This window comes from Aythya ferina (assembly GCF_964211825.1).
Source record: "Aythya ferina genome assembly, chromosome: 4".
NCBI lineage: Eukaryota > Metazoa > Chordata > Aves > Anseriformes > Anatidae > Aythya > Aythya ferina.
This window is the reverse complement of record NC_140300.1, coordinates 48,051,189-48,072,009: the sequence shown is the minus strand read 5'-3', so window position 1 is coordinate 48,072,009 and position 20,821 is coordinate 48,051,189. Positions and strand designations below refer to the sequence as shown.

General features: G+C 39.2%; 1 long non-coding RNA gene across 1 annotated transcript in view; it reads right to left on the bottom strand.

Moving 5' to 3' along the window:
* Positions 1-19,723: 19,723 nt before the first annotated feature.
* Positions 19,724-20,821, bottom strand: part of LOC311436008 — a 31,820-nt gene continuing 30,722 nt past the window's right edge. Inside the window, exon 6 of the long non-coding RNA XR_014692534.1 lies at positions 19,724-19,853. This is a non-coding gene — a long non-coding RNA (uncharacterized lncRNA). The remainder of the gene's footprint in view (positions 19,854-20,821) is intronic.

The following is a 20,821-nucleotide window of genomic DNA, read 5'->3' as shown; positions in this document are numbered from 1 at the left end:
CAGATATTCTGCTTATATTTAAGATCATTGTACCCATTCCTGCCCTCACTCTTTTCTTTCTCCAGATCTAACTTATTACTGAATAAACAATACAGTTCCCTGCTGTGCAACAATAAAAAATTATTCTGACACTGTAATCAAGGAGAGGAAAAATACTTTTGCAGAATTACAAAGATAATATCCAGGAACTTGCTAGCTCAGACTTGCAATTCATTTAGTCTAGTGGTGGATTATTGCATATAATGTTGCATATAACAGAGGCAGCTAATAGAGGCATCAATTCATGCAGAAGGGCACACGGGAGGTGGTGTGGCAGGGGACAACCTGAAACTCTGCTGAGGACATTATATGTTCTGCTCAGCAGTGGTGGTGACACACTGCAGGGCACAATCGCCAGCAGCCCCTTGCAGGGGCTCAAACATTGCAAAAAGACTGATGAGGCTTGAGCCTTGGACAGTTATCTCTGCTGCTCTTCACATGCCAGAAAAAAACCTGAAGCATATCAAGTGTGACTATACTATATGGTGCTGGGGGTGACAATCAAGAGCATGAGACACAGAGAGTTTTCTCCTCAGCCTGCTGGTGACCCACAGATGCTGTGAGACCAACAACCAGTTGAGTAGCAGGTGTTGGAAATAAGGATTATTTATTTATTTATTTTACTTTGAGACTCTCTTCAAAAATTGATGACTTCTGAGAACAGACAGGGTCCCCCTTAACAAGTGGGTCAAAACTATTTTTGCTGACAGGCTGTGCAAATTAGAGAGGTGACCTTTAAAGTAGGAACAAAGGAGAGAGACAACAACTCACAAGCAAACCATGTTGGCAAACAAATATTGAAGGGTGATGTGAACTGAAGTATCCTCATGATCAAGAAATCAGGGCTGAAAGAGGTCCATTTCAAGTGTAAGTACAGAAATAAGGGAGTGCCTTCAAGAAAAGAACGTATCATGAGGAAGGTACTTGTACCTTTTCTGGGAAATGAGCACAGCTGGGTGTCTCTCTGAAGTGACTGTACAATAAAGTGTGCAGCATGGGGAGCAAATGAGAAATTAGATGTCAGTGTGCAGTTGCAAGGCTATGAACTTACCACAGAGGCAGGGTGGGATAATTCACACAAGTGAAGTGCTGCAGTAGATAGATACAGATTCCACTTCAGGACGGACAGGATGGGACAGCAAGAAGGGAGGGTCAGCCTTCATGTGAGAGAAGCAGGAATCCATAGAGATCTGCCCTGAGATGGATGATGAGGCAGCTGACAATTTGTGGGTCAGGAATAGAAGGCAGACCAAAGTGGGTTATGGTGTGTGTGCCTGCTGCAGACTGCCTGATAAAGTAGGTGAGACCTTCTTCAGACAACTTGGAGTAGTCTCACATTTGCAGGCTCATGTCCTCATGAGGGACTTGAACAGAGTATTTGTTGATGAGACAACACAAAAGCACACCAGCAATCCAAGACACACCAGTGTTGCACCCCAACCATCAGGGGGAACAGAGAAATCTCATGAAATACAACAAAGGGAAAAACAAAGACCTGCCCCTCTGCACCTGCAGAGGAATAACTCCATGCACCTGTACATGCTGCATGCTAACAGGCTGGAAAGCAGCCTTGTCAAAAAGAGCCTGTGGGTCCTGGCAGACAACAAGGCGAACATGAGGCCCAGGCCCATGTGCCCTTATGGCACAGAAGGCCAACAGCCTCTTGGACTGTGTTAGGAGGCCAGCAGGCCGCAGGATATGATCCTTCCCTTCTGCTCAACCCTAGCAAGATGCCTCTGGAGTGATGTGTCTAGGTTTGGGCTCCCCAGTACAAGACAGACATACTGGAGTGGGCCCAGCAACGGACTGCAAAGATGACTGAAAGACTGGAGCTTCAGTCTTTCGAGGAGAGGCTGAGAGAGCTGTGACTGATTATTCTGGAGAAGAAATTGCTCAGGGGTGATCTTCAATGTATATATAAATATCTGATGGGGGGAGTAAAGAAGACAGAGCCAGACTTTTCTCCGTGGAACCAAATGATAAGAGGCAATGAGCACAAACTAAAATACAGAAAAATTCTGTTTAAACACAAGAAAAAAAAATACTGTGAGGGTGACTGAGCACCTGCACCAGTTTCCTAGAGAGTTTGTAGAGTCTCTGTCCCTGGAGATACTCAAAACCTGACTGGACACTGCCCTAACCAACCTTCTCTCTCTCAGCCTATTTTGAGCAGGAGTTCAGAGTAGACAATCTCCAAAGAGCCCTGCCAACCTTAACTTGCTCTGTGATTCTCTTATATAGTAGCAATGTTGATACATGCAAGCTGCCAAGGTACATGCAGGAGTTTGTACAGTATAAACAAGTCTGGAGCCTGAAAAAAAAAAACATTTACATCAGTAAATCTACAGGTGAATACAATATACCTGAAAACAAATATAGTGAGAAAATATCACATGGATTATAGTGGTAAACTGTTTAAACTACTCTTAGAGTCAGAGGGGAAGGGCAAGGAGAATAAAAAGAAACAGTTATAGCTTGCCATCAAAAAAGACACAATCAACAGCTTGAGTTTATCAGGTGTCGTGACATTAATAAAAATGAAGTATATAATAGGGTATATTTTATCACACATTTTCCTTTTTATAAGCTATGCTATATAGAAGAGATGCTGCATGCCTCTCCCCTCCCCCCCGCCAAAAAAAAAAAAAAAAAAAAAGAAAAAGAAAAAAGGTGCTGTTTTCTTTCTCTGCATGCCTCTATTTTATGAATTTTCAGTTCCTGAGTCACCAGTCCCAAGGCTTCCCTTATGCTCCCTAATACTATGCACAGCTTCAGAAAGATGCAAGAAAACTCTCAGGGTGGTTGTTTGTTCTTGTTAGGGAATATATATGTATAAATGCATAAACATAAATGTATAAATTGTACACAAATTTTATGTACATAAAATGTATAAATATGACAGGACAGGTTTTAGTGGCCAGCAGCTAGCTAAATAGCTACAAGATATAGATAGATGTTTTCATATATAAATATAAATTATCCATAGATATAAATAATATATATGTCTAACAAATTTCTGAATGTTTCCACTCTTACTATAAATATTTGATTCATTTCTGAACCCCACAAATCTATTTACAATAGAAACACTTAATGACAGAATGACAGAGTTCTGTGGGTTAATTGCAATGTGTACAAAGTGTTTACTGTAGCTTTAAGCATATTCCTTCTATATCACTGAACTAGAGCTTTTACTGTATAATGAAAGGTAAATTAAAATATTCTTTTCCTTCTCTTTATCCTTTTACAACTCTACCATATAGTCTTTACTGTAATTTCTCCCTACCTCTTTTTCCATATCTTTACCTTTTCCATTTCCCTCCATATTATCATATAATATCTCCATATTATACATCATATTCCTATGATATTTCATCATACAGCACTGTATCCTCTGGATTACTTTTTCTAGAGACAGGATAATCAAACCCAAACACAGCACTCAAGACAACTGCAAAATGCATATGTTAGAGTTGCCCCATTTCTGAGGAACACAAGGATATTATTTCGGGATCACTAATACACACTGAGCCAACATTTTATGAGTTGTATAGGTGTGGGGGTTTTTTGTTGTTTGTTTGTTTGGTTTGTTTTTTATACATTGATGTAGTTAGCATTAAACAGGAATTTGTATGATTTGGGATCAGTCACTGTAAGCGTGCCATTGGCCTTAAAGTCAGATCACACTCATTCAGCTTGCAGTGTATGGGCTATGCTAATTTACCTTGTAAACTGGAAACCTCAGCAAAGTGACAGTTGTCTTTCCTTTTGTCCTTCATTTCTTTCATCTGTGAAATTTTCAGTTGTCCCACATGCAATCTCAGAGCTGCCCTTAAAATCTTCACATCATTCAAAGCTGGAGAAACTCATGGAGAAACTTGGTGCACCTCCAGGGCCTTCATACAGCTTCCTGGCCCTCTGTTTTTTTTGCTTGCACATCCTAGGAGCCCTCTGTTTGAATAGAGAAGCACACACATAATTATGCTTAGGGCGTGCATATGAGCACTCACAAGTTGGCTGAAACTGCACATCTTGGATGTGCACGAATATTCTCAGCCTCATCAGCAATGGGCAAAGCCACAGCACTGAAAGATACAGAAAGAAATTAATGCTTTTATATTTCTAACAATCTAGAAAATCAACACATAATAACGCATTCTTTCAGCAATAAGTAGATGTTTCATGGGAAGATATGAACAGAGATAGTAAATGTTGCCAGAATAAGAAACCAATTAAGCAATGTCCATATGGATTACATTGTGAGCACAGCAAGATGCAGAGCAGAGGGATTGAGTGCCATATGGAGTGTAGACGGTGATTCCATCTGGGTGTTTTCTTTCCTAAAGAGACCCACAATTTTATTATACTCATTCTGAGCTTCAAATTATACACATCTTAAAAATGTTTGAATTATTTTTATTTTATTGTGATTCATTTATGGATACACACTTCAGTTGGAAGTGTGCAGATTTCAGTTATAAAGAATAAGTCTCTCACTGAGATTCAGTAATGTAGGGTCAGCCTGAAAGTTCTCTGGCAGTCAGTACCAAGAGAGCAAAAAGCTGTAATACCATGGGAACAGAGCAGGAAGAAAATTATGTAAGGGCACAGTTATGTCCCTACATCTTTTTACACTCCAGGGGGAAATTAACCTGCTTTTTTTTTTTTTTTTTTTTTTTTTTTTTTCCAACTTGCTCTGTTTCTTGCTCTACTTTTCTAGTTTCTGTATATCAGCTTTGTTTGTTGGAGTTAATTCTCCATTCAGCCATATACTAAGGTGAAAGGAAAGGAAAGACAACTCAGTCATCAAATGCTCTGCAATGTCTTTCTTAGGTGTCCTGCCCAGAAGAAAAATAAATCCCCATACACCTACTTGCACGGGATAAGCCACAACCTTTTTCCTTAAATAAAGCAAGGGACCCCTGTATCTCCAAAATATGGAATGCACTTTTTTTTTTTTTTTTTTTTTTAAAAACAGAGGACATTTTAGTGAGCCCATTTAATTTTGTACTGCAGCAGAATCACACAATCAATTACATGTCTAAGCTGAACTTTTAAAATCAGCATATCAGGCTCTGAAGCACTTACCTGATCATGCCTGGAGTCCTAATGCTTTACTTATTGCTGGAGCTTCATGTTTCTCAATGATAAATTAGTGTGTTGCCCCTAGACAGTTCATTAACATAGGGGCTGAAAAACATGCATTTTCTCTTTCAGCACAGAATGTATACAACCAATTTTAGAGCATTCAATGCTGTTAGCTTCATCCATTTTTACATGCCCTACCCACCATCAAAACGAACACAGAGCACTGAAGCAAAATGGCAAAGATCATACTTACTTGCTCCTACGACTAACCACAGGAAGTCCTGCTTCTGTGTCCAGCCCACTTTCAAGGAATTAGTCTGTGATTGCTCAGAGACCCAAAGACCAAGAGATAGAATGAGTTTTGTAGAGTTTTCACCACCACCAATACTTATGTCAGGGTAAATATAATGTGCTGAATTAAACACGTTTATCTTCATTCAGAATGTATAAGGACCTTTCTTCATTTTCCAGACTTAATGTGATTTCTGTGCTCATGGACCAAAATATATGCAAAATAATTCCCTGCTTAAAAACAAAATCACCAAATGACACTGTAATATCCAGCTACAACTGCAGTTTGAATTTCAGATGACTGAATTTCACTTTTCACCAGCTCAAGGGCATCAAGAACTTTCTGTCTTATGCTTCTCATTTCAGTGTGCTTGATAAATTGTAGTGGACAGTAATAAGATACTGGAACTTTTTGAATGTGGCACCATGATAATGTCAAATACAGTAGGAAAGGCAAGTAGTGGGCACATTTACAGATACATTTCAGAAAAAAAAAAGTTAGGTTCAACTTGACAGCAATAGCATCAGTGTTGCTTTCTATAAACACAGCTGCAAGAATAGTGATCTGACTGCAAGCTTGAGGCACTACAAGTTTTGCTTCACAAAAAAATAAATTTCTTTCAAAGAAGTAGTAATGAGTTTCTAAACAGAAAAAAAAAATGTTTTGAAATAGGAATATGGAAACCATTCTTACATAGGTTTTCTGTAACAGAAAAAAAAAAAAATGAAAGCAATTTAGGAGATGTATGGGGAAATATGTGTGTTATTCTTGTTACCTTATTAGAGTGACCAGAATACCACAATAAATCATTTATAGATGTGTGAATCCCTTGGAAACATCTGTCATTCACAAAACATGTAAAGAAAACTGCTTGCTACATCTGTAAGTATAGCAACTAGTTTTGCAAACACTTGGTATTCCTGTCTTATAGGCTTTCAGCAGGTTCCCTAGGCCCAGGATTTCTCTCATCTGTTCCTTCAGCCTGAAGAAGGGATCTGTCTAGGCTAAGTTTTTCCTTTATCAGAGCAGGTATGATGTAAGCCAGAGGCTTATAAACTAGCTTGAATCCTTTGAAGTAACTGGAAGAAAATTCCAATGGGATTTGCACCAGAATCTAAGCATATCCAACATATTACCATTAAAAAGCCCTAGTGATACTGAGTACATTTATATGGTACTATATTTGTACTTCAAGTTAAAATCTTCGTGTTTATGTTTTCCTATGATTTTAATTTCAAATAAAATACTCAATAATTTTTCATGTAAAATCTCATTGCAGAAGGTCTCCAGTTTTACTAGTTTTCTTTAGCCATTTGAAATGTCAGGTGGATCTGTTTTCTTGCAAAAACTCTTTTCATATACAAATCTTTACGTATGGTTTTCCAGTAAAAACTAGCAAAAGTAGTTATCATATGCCACTACAGTACCCAGAAATAGGTAACAAATATTATCTATAAAAGTATTGCATTATTTGTTCTGTGTATTATTTTTCTGCTATGTAATAGAATCATAGAATGGTTTGGGTTGGAAGGGACCTTAAAGATCATCTAATTCCAACTCCCCTGCCATGGGTAGGGACACCTTTCACAAGAGCAGGTCACCCAAAGGCCGATCCAACCTGGTCTTGAACAATTCCAGGGATGGGGCATCCACAGCTTCTCTAGGCCATCTGTTCTAGTGCCTCAGCACACTTCACAATAAAGAATTTCTTCCTAATATCTAATCTTAAACTACCTTATTTTAGTTTAAAGCCATTACTCTTTGTCTGATCACTACACTCCCTGACAGAGTCCCTCCCCAGCTTTCCTGTAGGCCCCCTTTAGGTACTAGAAGACCTATGTAGTCTCCCTGGAGCCTTCTCTTCTGCAGGCTGATCAACCACAATTCCTTCAGCCTGCCTTCATAGGAAAAGTGTTCTAGCCCCTTGATCATCTTCATGGCCCTCCTCTGGACTGATTCTGATAGGTCTATGTCCTGTTGGGTGCCCTAGAGCTGAACACAGTACTCCAGATGGGGTCTCATGAGATCAGAGTAGAGGGGCAGAATCACCTCTCTTGACCTGCTGGTCATACTTCTTTTGATGTCAATCTACTATTCTGCACTTACTATTTATTGTTCTATTTAGTTCATCTTCCTAAAGTTTGGCTGCTTAAGTTTTTGTTGTTTTGTTTGTTCATGAGGTGGGGTTGTTTGATTTGTTTGGTCGTGGTGTTTTTTGTTGTTTTTAACTACAGAATAAAAAGCAAGTTTCACTCTTTAGAAAGCATAGCCATAAAAGGAATCAGCTGGAACATTTTAAGATCAAATCTATGACAATGGAAAACTAGGCCTGCAAAGAAACCAGAACACTGCCATCAGAACCATAGAAGGAAAAAACTCTCAAAACAAAGAACAGAATGTTAAAGATGTACGAAATTTTTATCACTGAATGTGAACAAAGGTCATATTCCAGGCCAGAAAACTATGAGTTCAATGCAAAATTACAGACATACTAGGCATTCATTTTGATGACTTCAAAAAAAAAAGTTTGAACTTTACCTAAAGCAGTTCTAATTTCCAGTCTAGTCATCACCCAACAACAAAACATCTTACTGAATAGGCAACTGTAAAAGCAACACAGAAGGCTGAAAATATACCTTTTGTGTTTGTTGTGTGGTTTTTTTTGTTTTTTTTTTTTTGTTTGTTTGTTTGTTTGTTTGTTTTGTTTGTTTGTTTTCCCCTAGCCTTTTCTTCCTCTTTTTCTTGCATTCTTTACAATGAAATTATTCCAGCTGTGGTAAATGTTCAGGCATGGATCAGCAATATATTTTGCACTTTGATGTTCATAAGTATACATTTCTTTCCAAAAGAACATTGATTGCATTTTGATTGGCAGTTAGTGACACATTTTCTGGAAGAAATATGTTTTATATTTAGCTTGCTTTCCCAGTTTCTACTTTTCTTTATAAATACATTATCTTCGTTTTTATTTATGTTTTTTTTTCCCCTCCACTTATTTGTACAACTTCAGCCTTACCTACTACAAACTACCAGTCCAGCTCTCTCATTTATTTTCCTTAGATAAAACTGTGAATCAAATTCTATATTTTCATTCTAGTAATTTCATACTTCTTCAAAAAAACATCAAAGCACACTTTGATCAAATGGAAAATGATCAAAGACTACGCCTGTTTAAAAAAAAAAAAAAAAAAAAAAAAAAAAAAGAAAGAAAGAAAGAAAGAAAGAAAGAAAGAAAGAAAGAAAGAAAGAAAGAAAAAAAGGTGGAGATTCTAGTGCTTTTCTTCACTTTTACCTTAGGACCCTGCTTTGATTATGTGTTATATTGTTTAAAAAAAAGGTTGATGGTCAAATAATGTAACACAGAAATCGAGAGCCAATGGAAGTATAAATATTACTGAAATGCTTGACCATTTCACGGTCATGTTTTTAGTGCAATGCTGGCTTGTGGAACAAAAAGAGTTATATTTCTCACGTATACACATAGGTTTCCACCTCAGGTTAAACGGGACTTTCATTTCAAAAAGTACCTACCAGTAGTAAAATAATGCTGCCTGTACATTCCTGTTTAACCCTGTAATGCAATGGAGTCCCAAGTACTCCAAGAGGATGATGCAACCATTTTTTGTTGCTAGTACTAAGCTAGCCTGTGGATCCAACCTACACAATTTCTGTGTAGGTCTAACTCTACTTTTGCAATACAGAATCGCAGAATCACAGAATTGTCTAGGTTGGAAGAGACCTCAAGATCATCGAATCCAACCTCTGACCTAACACTAACAAGTCCTCCACTAAACCATATCACTACGTTCAACATCTAAACGTCTTTTAAAGACCTCCAGGGATAGTGACTCCACCACTTCCCTGGGCAGCCCATTCCAATGCCTCACAACCCTCTCAGTAAAGAAGTTCTTCCTAATATCCAACCTAAAACACCCCTGGTGCAACTTTAGCCTGTTCCCACTCGTCCTGTCACAAGGCACGTGGGAGAACAGACCAACCCCCACCTCTCTACAGCCTCCTTTAATGTACTTTTATAAAGAGCGATAAGGTCGCCCCTGAGCCTCCTTTTCTCCAGGCTGAACAAACCCAGCTCCCTCAGCTGCTCCTTACAGGACTTGTTCTCCAGACCCCTCACCAGCTTCGTCATCCTTCTCTGGACTCGCTCGAGCACCTCAATGTCCTTCTTGTAGCGAGGGGCCCAAAACTGAACACAGTACTCAAGGTGCGGCCTCACCAGAGCCGAGTACAGGGGGACAATCACTTCCCTAGACCTGCTGGCCACATTGCTTCTTATGCAAGCCAGGATGCTGTTGGCCTTCTTGACCACCTGAGCACACTGCTGGCTCATATTCAGCTGACTATCCACCAATACTCCCAGGTCCTTCTCTGCCAGGCAGCTTTCCAACAACTCATCTCCCAGCCTGTAGCTCTGCTTGGGGTTATTGCGCCCCAGGCGCAGGACCCGGCACTTGGCCTTGTTGAACTTCATACAGTTGACCTCAGCCCATTGGTCCAGCCTATCCAGATCCTCCTGCAGAGCCTTCCTACTCTCGAGCAGATGGACACATGCACCTAACTTGGTGTCATCTGTGAACTTACTGAGGGTGCACTCGATCCCCTCATCCAGATCATCGATAAAGATATTAAAGAGGACTGGCCACAGTACTGAGCCCTGGGGAATGCCACTAGTGACTGGCCTCCAGCTGGATTTGACTCCATTCACCACGACTCTTTGGGCCCAGCTATCCAGCCAGTTTCTAACCCAACAAAGCGTACGCCAGTCCAAGCCATGAGCAGCCAGTTTCTTGAGGAGAATGCTGTGGGAAACGGTGTCAAAAGCCTTGCTGAAGTCAAGGTAGACCACATCCACAGCCTTTCCCTCATCCACCAAGCGCATCACTTTGTCATAGAAGGAGATCAGGTTCATCAAGCAGGACCTGCCTTTCATAAACCCATGCTGACTGGGCCTGATCACCTGGTTGCCCTGTAAGTGCTGCGTGATGACACTCAAGATAATCTGCTCCATGAGTTTCCCTGGCACTGAGGTCAAACTGACAGGCCTATAGTTCCTGGGTCTGCCCTCCGGCCCTTCCTGTAGATCGCCATCACATTTGCTAGCCACCAGTTGACTGGGACCTCCCCCGATAGCCAGGACTGTTGATAAATGATGGTAAGAGGCTTGGCCAGCTCCTCTGCCAGTTCTCTCAGTATTCCCGGGTGGATCCCATCTGGCCCCATCAACTTGCATACATCCAAGTGCCGTAGCAGGTTGCCAACCATTTCCTCATGGATAGTGAGGGCCACATTCTGCTCCCCATCCTCTTCCACCAGGTCAGGGTACTGGGTATCCAGGGAGCAACTGGTTTTGCTGCTAAAATTGCTTAATGCCTTCTTTGTCTGAGGCAAAGAAGGCATTAAGCAATTCCACCTTTTCCTCATTTTTTGTAACTAAATTCCCCCCCACATCCAGTAAATGCTGGAGATTCTCCTTAGTCCTCCATTTTGCATTAATGTATTTGTAAAAACATTTTTTGTTGTCTTTAATGGTAGTAGCCAGATTGAGCTCCAGATGAGCTTTGGCCTCTCTAATTTTGTCCCTGCACTGACTCACAACATCCTTATAGTCCTCCCGAGTGGCCCACCCTCTTTTCCAAAGATTGTAAACCCACTTCTTCCTGCTAAACTGAAGCCACAATTCTCTGTTCAGCCAGGCTGGTCTTCTTCCCTGCTAGCTCATCTTTGGGCACGTGGGGACAGACCACTTCTGCACCATTGAGATTTCCTTCTTGAAGAGCACCCAGCCTTCCTGGACTCCTCTGCCCTTCAGAACCGCCTCCCAAGGGACTCTGCCAACCAGTGTCCCGAACAGTTCAAAGTCGGCCCTCTGGAAGTCCAAGACAGCGATTTTACTGGTCCCTTTCCTGGCTTCTCCAAGAATGGAGAACTCTACCATTTCATGGTCACTCTGCCCAAGACAGTTTCCAACCACCACATCTCCCACCAGTCCTTCTCTGCTTGTGAAGAGAAGGTCTAGCAGGGCACCTCCCCTGGTAGGCTCACTAACCAGCTGCGTCATGAAGCTATCTTCCACGCTCTCCAGAAACCTCCTAGACTGCTTTCTCTGGGCTGTGTTGTGCTTCCAGGATATAACTGGGAAGTTGAAGTCATCCACGAGAACAAGTGCTGACGATTTTGCAACTTTTGTCAGCTGCCTGTAGAACTCCTCATCAGTCTCCTCATCCTGGTTCGGCAGTCTATAATAGATCTCCACCAGGATGCTTGCCTTGTTGGCCTTCCCGCTGATCCTATGTGTAGATGCACTTCAGTTGGGCCATTGCCACCCTTGGCACAGCTCTAACAAACCTTGTTTCAGCCCTGTCCCCCTTCTCACCTAGTTTAAAGCCCTCTCAATGAGCCCCGCCAGCTCCTGGCCTTGGATCCATTTTCTCCTTAGAGATAGGGACCCGTCTGCGGCCATCAGGCTGGGTGCCGCAACAGCAACAGGACAGGGGGTCCACCGCCATTTGGGGTGTCTCACCCTGGTGCTTGCCCTCCAGGCCACGCAGGGAGTTGCTCCACAAGTCTATCCCCTGCTCACACTCTCTGATATCCCTCAACCTCTTGACCTCCTCCTTGAGTTCTGCCACGAGGTGGACCAGGTCATCCACCTACTTGCACCTCACGCACACAGTCTCTTTGCCCCCCGCAGGTGGTAGCAACAGGCTCAGGCACTCCCTGCACCCGGAGACCTGAACTGCCGCAGTTTTGAGCGGGCAGTCGGTCTGGGTGTGTATAGACTTCCTGGAGAGCACACTGTGCCTGGTGTACACCATTGCAGCTGAGCTAGCGGTAGACCGCCGTTATGGAGGTGTTTGTATGGGCAGGGGTAGCGCTCTGCACTCCCTGCTTGCCCTGCCTGCATGAACTACCGCGCCAATTGACACGCCACTCCCTTCTGATGTGCCACACTCTGTTTGCCCATCCTGGTCACCGCGCTTCTCAATACAATCACTTGCATTGCACCTAAGGTCACTTCAGATGTTAATTCAAATACGGACAGTTTGAATTATCACCACAATGTAAATAAGCCATAAAACTGTTAAATAAAAAGAATGAAAAATAATTATTGGTTATTTTCATTACTTTCTTAATATGTACTTTTCTAGTCCTGGATTAGAGTCTCCTATCTTTTTTTATTTTTTCTAAATGTACATGAAATCCAAATTGTCATCATATGTTCTGTACATAATTCCTACATGTATATATTACAAAGAATGTTTTAGGAAGTAATTAAAGCAATCCCTTTAAAATAACAATAGAATCAACACATTTCTCATGTGGAAGAATTTATATTTTAGTCTTGGCTTATGATTTTTTTAGATGCTTGCCAAACATTACTATATCTTTATTAATTCAACCACAAAAACAGAAAATTAGGATGACATGTGAGGGATATGTGTCAAAACAAAGTGATCAGGCAGGCTTACTCACCTTCTGAAAATGATCTGAAAGGAAGAAAACAGTTATTTTGTAAATCTTCAGATTTTCAGAATGTTAATGAAATCTAAAGTTTTTGAACAGGTGTTACCTACACAGCCAAAAAGTTCAGGGTGACCAAGTAGTCAAATAAATAAACAGCAGGGACAAAAAATAAATAAATAAAAGCTGTGATTTTCTCTATATTCTTTATTTAGTCCCAGCAGAGGATTAGCATTGCCGTATTCCACTCTTACCTTGTCCTGTCACATTTTTAGTACCACTTGTCTCTGAATCTTACACCTTAGCCCATCAACACACTTTTAACCCTTACACTCATATTTCACAACCTTGATCATCCTTTAACCACCATAATAGAACTGATTTAATAATCTTTTTTCTGCCATGCCTGGATGGGAAGCAGTGAATAAAAACTGGGTTTAAAATGTATAGCGGGGGATAGATCTTTGCTGGGAGAATTCTGTCTGATTTCTGAGATGCAGTTTGAAGAATGACTTGATCATAGTTTCTAAGTATTCACCTAAAGAAAAAACTGGCAGTTAATCTAGCAAAGGGAACATACGAAAGAGAGGATTAATCACCAGAGTCAGAAAAAAAAAAAAAAAAAAAAAAAGTAAAAATTATTAACCATGTTTTATGTGCTTCAGAACTGTAATTAATTACCAAGGAAAGTTATCATTATCCAGTTCTTAATATCTTTACATTATACCCAGTAACTGTTCTTTTGGAAAATGGCCTCAATCTAGTGCTATCAGTTGTTGGCAAAATACAATAACTGATTGAAATGTAAAATCCTGTGATATACAGGAGTCAAAAAAATACCTTCATACATAGAAAAAGATCAGGGAAAGTGTGAATTTGGTAACAAGTGGAGAAAAGTATTAATATATTTTAGTGAATGCTGAGAAAGCTGAAATGTGTCGTGTCTTTCATGAGCCTTCATTAAAACAATAATTTGCAAGCATGTAGCTACCTAATATTAATTAATAGTAACAACAAAAAAGTGGTAAGGTATCAGGAACTGAAAAGTTTAGAGTTACGTATTTCCAAAACTTTGTGACTTGTTGAACTTCTTCCTGAGATACTTAAAGGACATGCTGAAAAATCTTTTTGCAAAATCATCAAGGAGGAGTGAAGGACAAAAAAAATGGGAAAATAATAAATTATTGTTAGAAAATGTTAATGTATTATTAGTGAATATAGTAAGTAAAGTGTTAATGGGCGGGAAAAAATGAGCATAAGGAAACTAAAGAAATATAGCCAGCTTGTGCTTAGTTCTGAGAAAACCATGACGTAAATATTCCAGCAAGTTATTTGCAAACATTCTGCAGAAGCAATACATATCATATACTACAATATTATAAAATACTCTCATAAAAAGATGGGAAGCTGAGGTTGATTTAACTGCTGGATGCGAAACTAGTTGGATAACTATAGTCAGAGAGCATTTAACATAGTGAAAGAGTGTTTGGGGGGACATGCAGAAACCTGTACTGAGTTAGGCTCTATTCACTCACTTCATTAATTTATATGGATGGTGGAGCAGAGGATGTTAAGTGTATTTGCACCAAGGTGAGAGGGACAGCACCTAAATTTCAGGACAATATACTGATAACAAAGTGAGAATTGGTGCTAGCTAACAATAGCCACATACATATAGGACAGGGGAGACAGGATGGAAAAAAAAATGCCTAGTTAGTAGACCTGCAGAAAGGAATCTGAGAATTATAGAGCATCAAAGGCTGAACACCTGTTCCCTGCTGTAGTTATCAAGGCTACAGCCCTCATACAAATAATGCAGGCTTGGTAACTGTGGTCCAGGAAAGTGAATTAACTGGATACAGCTTAGAGGATATCAGCAGGTGGTCAGAGGTCTAGGCAACAGAATATAAGAGACAAGACTGGACAGCTTTTTAACCTTTATAAATAAATAAATAAATAAATAAAAAGAAAGAAAAAAAATGAATCAGGTCACGAGGATAATTTTAATTACGAAAAAGGCTGTGGAACAAGGAAAAAGTAACTTATTTCCTGCATTACAGTGTTGTAATGCAGGAAATGTTGTTGTTGGACAAGAAGTAATGGAGCAGCAAATCTGCAGCAAAAAGGATAGGATATTATGAAAGAACTGTGATGGTGAGTACTGAGGTGCTGGCACAGGTGACTAGTGAACCCACTATTAGAATGATTCACTGATTGGATAACATCCAGGTTTTGGATAAAGCTTAAACTTTGATATAGGTGATATTGATATAGTTGATGCAGCTTATATAGCTATAATCCATGAAAAAGTCCACAGTACCTAGGAAGATGAGGTTTTCAAAGGTTATATAGGTATAGTCACATCAATTGCATTTTAGTTTATGTAACAAGTAAATGCTGTGGCTACCTTTTCGAAGGTCAAGGGGCATTTTGTCAAACACACACAGCAAGCAAAGGATCATAGATGATATTCATATGATATTTCCACAGAACAGGAACTTAATAATAACAATAAAACTATTAAAAGACCTTGAAGAAGACACCTGCAGAGAGCAGTTTTCTGCTAAATTTGCTAAAGCACTGGATTCACTCATCTGTATTTTATTAACTGAAGATAATTATATTTAAGATAGGCCACTTCATTAATAAGCTGTTTTACAATTACCACTCAATAAAAGAAGAATTCAGAGTTCTTCATAAAACTGGGAAAGTTTGACTTTGAAATTCCAAATACCAAAAGCAACTAGAGGAATATTATTTTTTTTCTCTCAACTTTTTGATGAAGAATTAAAACTTACAAAGTTGTATATACACTATTTGACACAAACCAATTCAGTATGATTGAGGAGATATTCTGTGGTTTTCTGCATTAAAAATGCAAATAAGATGAAAAAGGTGTGCATGATGACCAAGTGATTTTTTTCCAAGTACATACTTAACAATATAGCAAACTCAATTATTCCTCCCAATCTACATTTCATGCTTATATACACATAAAATCCATTGTCTAGTGCCCTCAATGGTTTTCAAAGTTGTTATTTACAGATTTTCAAGATGACATCAGTGTAGCTATAACTTTTTGCTGGACTTCAGTTCATTAGTCTATTCCTCCCTGTGGTAATTTCATTATGTCTTCAACCTATGTTCTAACTCCCACTGCAACAATTAGGTGCGAAATTTAGAGCTACCAGATTGTAAAGATATGCTACCTACTACCTACTACCCAAGGGTAATTTAAGCATTAATTAGTGGAGCAGCAGCTAACATTCCTCCCTTCTACTGAACAAGATCTTCAGAGCTCAAACTTTACCTCATCTGTAGGTGTATACTCTGTTAATCTCAAGGCTGAATGTTCCCATTAATCTCACACTGAATAAGAAGCCTTAAAAGCACCCTTTACATTACCTCATAATTTCAGTGGAAATAAAATCTAGAGAGATGGAATGAAAAATGCCATGGAAATCCACCACCATGGAGAGCAGTACCTCTATGGTTCTGGATGCTTTCACTTTGCTGCATCTGTTCATGGATGAAAAGCCTGAAGGGCTGTACGCTGCATAAACACAAATATAAATTTTGTTTTTGAATTCAGTGGAACTACACTGATGGAGAATAAGTCTTTGGGCACTGGATTCTTCAAAGGCAGGGGAAATGAACAGGAAGACCACTTGCTCCTTCTGTTCTGATGTTGCTATTTGTCATCTGTATTTTACACATACAAAGCTTGCAGAGGGTTGGGAGTGGGGAGAATGAGTTGTGGTTTCTTTTTTGTTTGTTTGTTTGCTTTTTATTTAAAGTATTTTTTCATCTTGTGGAGTTCACAATCCCATCCAAGCTGCCTCAACCCTTTTGTTAAGGTTATAGACAGGAAGTCTGGGAAAAGGAATTGGAAAACCCACTACCAGAACATAACAGAATATCCCATGTTGGATGGGAGCCACACTGACTTTCAATTCCAACACCCAGCTCCATACAGACCTACCTAACAATCAAACTATACATGTATGTCTAAGAGCATTGTCCCGATGCTTCTTGAACTCCATCAAGCTTGGTGCTGTGACCATGTCCCTGGTGAGCCTGTTCCAATGCTAAACCACCCTCTTGGTGAAGAACCTTTCCCTACCTTTCCCAGTTTGACCCTCCCCTGCCCCAGCTCCATGCCATTCCCTAGGGTCCTGTTGCTATTACCTATATTATATATTACCTATCTCAACAATTATAATGATGCAGTAATTCTTGGATCTTACTTTCTCTCCCCACCTCTGTCTTTCCCCTTCCCTTCCCTTCCCTTCCCTTCCCTTCCCTTCCCTTCCCTTCCCTTCCCTTCCCTTCCCTTCCCTTCCCTTCCCTTCCCTTCCCTTCCCTTCCCTTCCCTTCCCTTCCCTTCCCTTCCCTTCCCTTCCCTTCCCTTCCCTTCCCTTCCCTTCCCTTCCCTTCCCTTCCCTTCCCTTCCCTTCCCTTCCCTTCCCTTCCCTTCCCTTCCCTTCCCTTCCCTTCCCTTCCCTTTCCTTTCCCTTACCTTGTAATATCCCCAACCTACTTTAACATCCAAGGCCAGAGACAAATAATATATTGTTTGGATATTGATGCAGACATAGTGCTAAACTCATAGTAGACATCAAGCCTGGAGGCTTGTGTTACTGCCATTGTTTCTGTGGCAGTAACATTAGACTTACTCTCTTCAATCTGAGCTGTTTTCTTTCCTTTTTGATAGGAATCTTCCATTTCTACTGAAATGACATCTCTTCTACCAGAATAAAATAAAATAAAATAAAATAAAATAAAATAAAATAAAATAAAATAAAATAAAATAAAATAAAATAAAATAAAATAAAATAAAATAAAATAAAATAAAATAAAATTACCTACACCTTTTTTCTTTCCCTCTATTCTATACACTAGCATACTTATGGAAAACCCCCAAAACTATTCATAGGTCTATGAATCATAAATGGTTAGTAGTTTATATTAATAGATTGTGATTTTATACAAAGTTTAAAAAAAAAAAAAAGGTTAGAATGTGATAATGAGGGCACTTACCCCTCAAAATACAAGAAGAGTCTCTGAAAAAGGATGAAGGTGAGAATCTGCTTTAGGCAAAGGAAGCTGGAAAGTTAGATTCATGATCTCCAGGTGCTTGAGCTCAAGATGTCTTCTGTATTAATGGACTGAACTCAGTTGCAAAAGAAGGACTAAGGTGTCTAACCACAGGAGAGAGAAATGCTTCTTTTTCTGACACTAGAAAAAGACTTCGAAAAGCATTAAACACCTAAGTCCACTGTACAGAACAACTCACAAAAATTTTTGTTTGGCCATTTTGATACATTACCACACACCATATAAATTTTCATAACAATTTACTCTGCTTCCTGAAGATGAACAACTATTTAGGCCTGAAGGAACTATCATTTTCCCTGAACCAAGTAACCCAACGTCTCTGTGCCATCTAAAGTTTGGATTCACAAAATAGGCCATATATATTGGGAAAAAATAAGTAAATAAGTAAATAAATAAATAAATAAACAAAAAACATATACAAAACAACATGTTTACTTAAACATAATTTTTTTTAAACATAAGTTTTACTTAAACATAAGTTTTTTACTTAAGTTTACATAAGTTTTTTACTTAAACGTAAGTTTAAGTAAACAACATAACAAAACAAACAAACAAACACCCTCAGATTCCCAGAGAATAATGAAAACATTCTATGTAAAGTTATATTGCTATGCTATTTTCTCACTGTTACTTCTGTATGAATGATGCCTGACACTGGAACCTATGTTAGTTTATACAAAGACTTTCTCTGGGGCGAATTAAAAATAATTACATCTTCGGGGAAATTCAGGTGCACAGAAAAGGGTGGTGTTTCTCCTCTGTACATCTATAGATGCTACTGTTCACTGCACTGAATTTACAGCCATAAAAACACCTGTGTTACAAGCATACCTAGGGTTGGATGCACAGCCCACCTGTTCTGTCACAGCACAGAGAAGCATTTGCCCAGAAATTCAATCACTGATTCTTACTCAGGATGTCTTCATTGTCAATAGTACATACTTTGTTTTCTTTTCATGCAACTTCAGTGCAGATTTACCTAGACTGTGAACTGTTCCTCAGTCTCTGACCCCACTGTTTATAGTTCTTATGTATTTGAAAAGGAAATAGGAATAGGAATTAGTTAGTCAATTAGTAACTCCATTTCATGAATTAAAACCAGAAACAATACATCACTGGTTAGTACCTTTTGCAGTTGTCCTTATGATAGTTATAATCTCATGCTACAAACTTAATTACATAGATTTTAGAAAAGACTAGATTCCAGAGGAGTTTTTCTCTATGCCCCCCCCCCCCCCCCTTTTCTTTTTTTTTGGACTGTCTATATTATCATGCATAAAACCTTTCAAAAAAATCAAATATACCCTGTGTTCCTATTCAAAAAAGCAATTGTTATCTCTAAATTTGAAGACTCATATACCAGGTCATTCTCTCAGGTCAGTCTGTGCTTGGATGTTACTTTGGATACATTTATTTTTCTTTCTGCCCAATAGGACTGTTTTCCATTTGACTGTCTATTAGCATTGACATTTTCTCCCTCAGGCTTTGTTCTTGTTCTTTTAGAACTTGATTGGAAGAATTTCGTGGAGTTTATGAAGCTTTTATGCCAAGGAAAACATTCCATTTCATTTTGTAGCTATTCTGCTCCTGACATTTCATGACTTTTTCTCTTCTTGTTGACAGTTTTGTATTTCCTTAACGAGTATGCTAGTCCTAGTGAAGGTCTTTAATTTGCTTTGTCCAGTCTTTACCATATCCAGCACATACAATACACTTCTTACTTCATGCTTGCATTAGCTTTCCTCTCTGCTTTTTTCTGCACATTTGTTTCCTTTACAGTCTCTGCATGGAGTACCTTTTACTTTGGGCAGAATCTGAACATGTATTTGCTGCTAGCCTTTAAAAAAAAAAAAAAATCAAGATTGTAGCAGAACATTTTGTAGATTTTCACTTTAAAAGTGTAAGTAAACAAATCTTGTAACAATATGATGTTGGAAGTTCCTGTTGGAAAAGGTCAAATACAGCCTTTTTGTTTCTCCTCTGGCATGCCAGTCTGAGTGATTATTAATCTTTACAGAATATTTAGTGTGCTGACTAAAATCCAAGGAATTTTTTCTTTAACAGCTGCTGCAAAGGTGAGCTATAGAAGAACAGACTCCTGTGCCAAAATGGATGTGATTGGACCTGCAGCTGCCCTGCTAATGACAGGAAATATGGAATACTGCTGAAGAGCTTTCAAGCAGAGATATATGATGTATTTCTCAGCCACCAGAGATGAAATACCTGCCAAGATGCAAATAGCATTGTGTCTTACAATTGCAGGATCATAAACAACTGATGTTTATAGCAGCATTTTTAAAGGCTGTTAAAGTCTGAGCACTAAACAATAAAAGTAATTGGTTAATTGCAACTCAGCTATTGAAAATTAGAAGCTTTAAGGTTAAGTTTTCCAGAGGTGATGCACGCTTTCTTAATCAATTAGATTTCAGAATGACTTTGGTGGGGAGAGGGAAGATGACAGTGAATTATAGCAGTGCTAAGGAATTGAAGAGATGATGTTTTTTGAAAACAAAGGCTCAGCCACATGGCTATATTTTTAGTTATGTCATTTGGTTTTTAACCAATCCAGGTTTTGCAGTTTCAGATTTTCACATTCAATACAGAGCAAGTGATCACCCACTGTGTATGCCAGAAAGAGGCAAAAAATTTGAAAGGGAACTGGATTTTCCATACATTTAAAACTTTACAAAATTTTCCAATTGTAACATAGACTAAAATCAAAAATTTTCAGAGCTTTTTTCATGATACATGTGTTTTTGAGTGCAGGTGGTAAGACTGTGGTAGCTGGGGCAACCGCAGGGGTGG